The sequence below is a fragment of the Limulus polyphemus genome, unplaced genomic scaffold (genome assembly GCF_000517525.1).
Source record: "Limulus polyphemus unplaced genomic scaffold, Limulus_polyphemus-2.1.2 Scaffold281, whole genome shotgun sequence".
NCBI lineage: Eukaryota > Metazoa > Arthropoda > Merostomata > Xiphosura > Limulidae > Limulus > Limulus polyphemus.
The window spans coordinates 177394-183557 of NW_013665891.1; the positions used below are offsets into that span (position 1 = coordinate 177394).

Consider the following 6164-nt stretch of genomic DNA (forward strand, 5'->3'; position numbering starts at 1 on the left):
ATACCTAAAATTCAATGCGTGTATTGTGATGTAACTATAATTCAATGCGTGTATTATGATACCTACAATTCAATGCGTGTATTGTGATACCTAAAATTCAATGCGTGTATTGTGATGTAACTATAATTCAATGCGTGTATTATGATACCTACAATTCAATGCGTGTATTGTGATACCTAAAATTCAATGCGTGTATTGTGATGTAACTATAATTCAATGCGTGTATTATGATGTACTTACATTTCAAAAGTAAAGCGTTAAACGAATTATAGTTTATCGTCACAAGAATGCAAAAAAAAATAGGTTACTCATTTTCATCTTCTAGCCCACAGTCAATCCTGTATCTTAATTAGTAAGAAACAATATTTTTACCGATTCAGTCTCTCGCATCAATACTGTTTTCTTCATCGTGAAGGTAAAGACACATCATGCCATATATGATTGTTGACTGGGTAATCTAATCAATAACTTGATAAAGGAAAGGAATTAAAATCATAATAATTACGTAATACTACTTTAAACAATTATCAAAAATGAGCTTACTGCATGTTTTTCCATTGGCCTATTTGAGGTATAACTTAACGGTAACAGAATACAGTTACCGTAGTCACTGTTTGTTTCATCAGCAGTTGTATTGCTCACCATTATGCATACAATATTAATGTTTATAACTCTATATTGTAGTATTGCTAAGTTATGAAAACAAAATGGGAAATTGGTGTGTATTTGAAATAGATGCGATAATAGAAGATATTCTTATCCCACAAAATATGAAACTATTTCTACTCATACTGGTTAATGTTTTGATGTATCAAAGACTAAAGTTCCCACTCTAAAATAGCTAAAACTGCAATCATTAACTGATCCAAGAGTTATCATATTGGCAAAAGAATTATATTAGTTGTAAGGAGGTAAATTAACTGATTTTTTGGATCAGCATAGTGTTTTGATTAATAATATTTTGATACATATGTATTAACAATTCACAGTTTTCTACTATAAACAAAAAAAAAGGGTTTTGATATGTGTGTTAAGACCAACAAGATACCCAATTACAATTTATCTTCCTTCACTATATAAACAAAATGACATTTCCTGAATGTCCACTTAATTACGATTTGTGTAAAAATAGATAGGCCTGACTTTATTCTGTAAACAAAATGGCATTTTATCAATGAACAGTTAATTACGATTTGTGTAAAAATGGACAGTTCTGACTTCACTCTAGCCAAAATGACATTTTATCAATGAACAGTTAATTACGATTTGTGTAAAAATGGACAGTTCTGACTTCACTCTAGCCAAAATGACATTTTATCAATGAACAGTTAATTACGATTTGTGTAAAAATGGACAGTTCTGACTTCACTCTAGCCAAAATGACATTTTCTCATGGCATGGTTAATTAGTTACATGTTTTGAGACTACACTGTACAGATGATACATTAAATGTTAAAAATTACGTTTATAATGTACTTGAATTTTACTATTCCTATAAGCACATTTTCCACTTAATTATCTTTATTCCTTTCCGCTGTAAATGATGCTATATGCTAATATGTATATTATTTTTATCTTAAGAAAAATTACTCTTAAGATCATTAGATTTCCCAATGAGCTAAAGAGAAACGTGCGAAAAAGAAAAGATATGAAACAAATATTTAATTTCGTTTAGACATATTTGCTTAATCAATAGACGAAGGGTCATGCAAGTGAATATATATATATATATATATTATATTAATTACATATTATATTATTAATTATATATTATATTAATATAAAACACAATATAGCAACACTTATAAAAAAAATCCTGGAGACATTATACTGAGTATGACACAATACAACACCTAATTTTTTATTCTACATTTTAGTAAATGTAAAATGTTAACTTCAGAGTCAGTACTCAAAATATCATGTTCACTTAAGCTTTACAGTTTGATTTGTATTTCCGTACTTCACAAAATGTGACGGATTGGGGCTATCTTTACGAATATACGAAAATACACGACTGGCTACGGATCATTTAGCGCCTTAGCCATAAGTTCTCCTAGTCATGTCCTACATCTACAAGTTTGTGTTACATCATCTACTAACACTTCCGTATCATCTGTTCTTTTTCAGTGAAAAGAAAAGAGAGAGAGAGACGCTGATATGCAAAACGTTCTGAGAAACTTAATCTCTTCATATAATCGTATCTTGCTCACTAGGGGGCGTTCTCTTCTTTAACCGGTTGAAGTGAAGTGATCTGAGCCTCTAACGTGGGTAAAGCTGGTGATACGTGTCCATTTGGCGCTTTCTTAAGGCAGTTGTTAACTGGCCGTGGTACTCCACGGACATGGAAGAAGCCGGCTACATACAAATGTAGCGTTTAAAATATATCCCAGATTTAGGAGAGTCATGCAATTTCTCTTACGTAAAAGCAAAACCTTGTAGGTTTTGGGGATAAATGCCGTATATATATATATATATCGTTTATGCCCCTCTTAGTTTTCAGCACTTAGTTTCTGGAAGATAAAAACTTTTATAAACGCGTATCTAGATTTTTTGTTATCAGAAGCTGAAGGTGTTGTTCGGATAAAGTCTTCAATATTGTAAGAAAGGTATGTTCTATATTGGTTTAGTTAGGTGTTCAGCCAGTATGAAAACTACATTAAAGGTATGTTCTATATTGGTTTAGTTAGGTGTTCAGCCAATATAAAAACTACACTAAAATATCAAATAGTATAATTTTTTATTATAGTTTTTTCGTAAGAACATCATTCAATTGTTATTTTCATCGAAGCATTTACTTGAAGCTTAACTAAAAGTTTGTACATTTATGAGAAGACAGTATGACCGTAAATATATATATATATATATATAGAGAGAGAGATGAATTTGGGTTATAAACTTCATTTATATTTTTCATGAGGTAACTTTTTTTCTTTTACTGTTGCCGTGCTCGCTTTTGACGAAGGTCAATGAATAGCATTTAAGTTTGGTATATTTTGTATCTAAAAAAATCTAAAAATTCTATCTTAGAATACACAGATAGAAGAAGGGCTTTAATAACGGTTGTGGTTAAATTCTACTTCAGAATATACTTCAAACTTAAGAATTTGTCTTCATAACAATGAGTTTCCAAACACTTACACAATATAGAGAAGTTATTCGTCTAGCACGTGATTACCGAATGTTTATCTGAGGGATTATATATCAAACGATTTGTTTGTACTTCCCTGCGTTCAATATTTTCAGTCATTCGCTCAAGATTCGTGACTAGAGTACAATTTGTTTCGTTTGAAATTTTTTATCGTTCAGATATAGTAACATTACGTACCGTGAAATGTAACGATGATATATATTTACTACGTCAAAATACTTTACTTCATATAAAAACTTTTATTACATCGTCTAAGGATTCATACAGTTGTTGCATACCTCACCTTTCGTGTATTTAATATGATTTATACAAAACGTAGGTCCAGCTAATATATAAACATTTTATTAGTTTTACAAATTAATTCACCAACAAAAAGATTTTAAATAAATCAAGAAAATCACGAAGAGGAAACGTTTGCGTTACAGGGCTCAACATTTAAACTGGATAATGTTTCGGTTAATAATTACAACTACACGTATACGAGATAACTACAAATTTAAACTGGATAATGTTTCGGTTAATAATTATAACTACACGTATACGAGATAACTACAAATTTAAACTGGATAATGTTTCGGTTAATAATTACAACTACACGTATACGAGATAACTACAAATTTAAACTGGATAATGTTTCGGTTAATAATTACAACTACACGTATACGAGATAACTACATTTTTATTAGTACCTGAATTTTCTTGAAGCTTAGATTATCACGCACATTCTATACTGGCTCACCATGATATCATTAAAAAAAAGATAAATATTTTGACTAACATTTACTCAGAGGTCGCGTTTAAAAAATACAAACTTCTTTCAGTATTCAAGTTTGAGCTAAGTAAGAATGAGAAATATAGTTATTTTACTTTGCAAAACTGCTTTCAAGTCACACGAAAATGCTTTAAGTAAACTAAAAAAGAAGAATCATAGCAAATGGCTCGTGAAGAAGTAAACGTTTGATCCAGACTTCAGTATCAATATAAATATTCACTACATTTGTTAAATGGGACGCTTGTTAGATTTGCATTAATGTAACAAACGTATATAAATAAACGTCATTAGTTAATATTGCGCTTCAATTCTAGTATACGTCATTTTTTTTTCCATTAAGCTACATAACAAATGGCTTAAAATCCTTCACCAGTTCCTGCTCGCATCCTTATAAGTTACCAGTGATTGATAAAATGCTTCGTATAGGCATAGTTAAATATACCCTCTTATAAATAAAACATATTTAGGTGATTAAATGAAAAGTCACGTGTGTTTCACAATTGAGGTTTAAACGTTGTGATTTTTTAAAGGGAAGTTTCTAGTAATCATCTCGGTTACTTGTCAGTATTTCATTTTTATTCTAATTATCTGCATTTAGCACGTGCACTGGTTTAATACTTTATCAACGGATTAACACAATTTATTATGACTGTTACGACCTCTAACATGTTATCTACTTTGAGAATTTCTATGTAATTTATTCTTAAAGTAACAAAGCATACTTTAACGTTATTTTTCTTATACTTGTATTAGTTAATTTTCATAAGTATTTGTATACTTGTACATCTTATTGTCTTTTATTTGTTCACGTATTTTTCTCTCTGTTGAGCTGTATTTATTTATCCTATAATTTATATCTGCTCTTTTCATTTCATCTAATTGTTTGTCTGTCTACTTGACTCACTGATAGTAGATTCTTGGTAAAATTCAGCTAGACTGCTTTATTATGCAAACTATAACAAGCTGTCATAAACAAAGAGAATATAAATATACACATTGAAACGTTATTAGATTATAAAAACATGAATTTCGTAAAATAAGCAAAGGACGCATGATCAATTACTCAAATGGGAACATCTTCGTTCGCTGAAAATATCTAGTCAATCTAATGAGATTAAGAGTGAGGCATGAAGTGCTGTCTTTGTAAAGAAAAATTCGCTTTGATCATGTGCAAGCTACTTAAACAAGGTGGTGAATGCTAGCAAAAGAAGATGTACTGTTAATCTTGTTAACCAAAGTCGGCTTATGGATATACTCTCTCGTGATTAAACATAATGAGAAAGACGTTTGAAAAACAAAACTAATATATATATATATATATGTGTGTGTGTGTGTGTATTTAGTATATATATGTGATGCACTATACTGTGTAACTTGAGAACTTTCAGAAGTTGTGTATAGTTACTGTTAGACATGACAAACTAGTCTTGACTTACAAGCTCAGAGGTTATCTAAACAATTAACACCTATTTATTAGAACATTTATATGTAGTATGTTTTAGTCTACAGTTGGTCTACTACTGCTTCAAATGACAGGCATAGCTCTATTAAGACTAAAAGCAATGACGGGATTTATTTTGTCATCATATATACTACACTTTTTCATATTTTCTAATAATTAAAGATAAGGCCACTGAATTGTATATCTAACATGTATAAACATTAGCTGAACATATCATTATATACACGTGTCAATACACGAAAGACCTTTTTCTTCTACGTTGGTTTTATTTCTATCTCAAGCCTTAGTTCGAATCACAGAATCCATCTTCAGCTCCAGTCTACAGAGAAAGTGAAATCAATCGATTAAGAAATGTTGTAGCTTATCACATCAATCACGCGACATTTACTTTGAGCATTAGGCAACTAAATCTAACACCACCACGTGTTTACATTAAACTAGATCAGCGCCATCTGTTGTAAAAACCAAGGTGATAAATAGAAAATAAAATAATAATAGGAAGAACATTTATTCATATAAATACATTTACGAGCCCATCTGTCACAATTTCACTGCTTAATATGATATTTGATTTGGCTAAGCTATTAGGGCAGTGTGCATGTGCCTTGACCTACCTTAATTATTTGACGCCTTTTATTTGGGAGTTATTGTAATGTACACAGCGTGGTCACAAGTAAATAGACACCACTTTCCAGAAAAAATGAAATTGTTCAGTCATATTCACATGAATTGATATATCTATAATTTAATTAAAATTTAGTAGATCTTACTTTCGCTTCGTG

General features: G+C 30.3%; 1 protein-coding gene across 2 annotated transcripts in view; it reads left to right on the top strand.

Moving 5' to 3' along the window:
- The first annotated feature begins 2292 nt into the window (after positions 1 to 2292).
- Positions 2293 to 6164, top strand: part of LOC106457009 (leucine-rich repeat and immunoglobulin-like domain-containing nogo receptor-interacting protein 1) — a 46232-nt gene continuing 42360 nt past the window's right edge. Inside the window, exon 1 of one of the 2 annotated variants that reach the window (XM_013916396.2) lies at positions 2293 to 2606. The gene's annotated coding sequence lies outside the window, so the exon portion shown is untranslated. Of the gene's footprint in view, positions 2607 to 2643; positions 2663 to 6164 lie in introns of those variants that run through there. The other variant, XM_022382822.1, reaches the window with a different exon arrangement.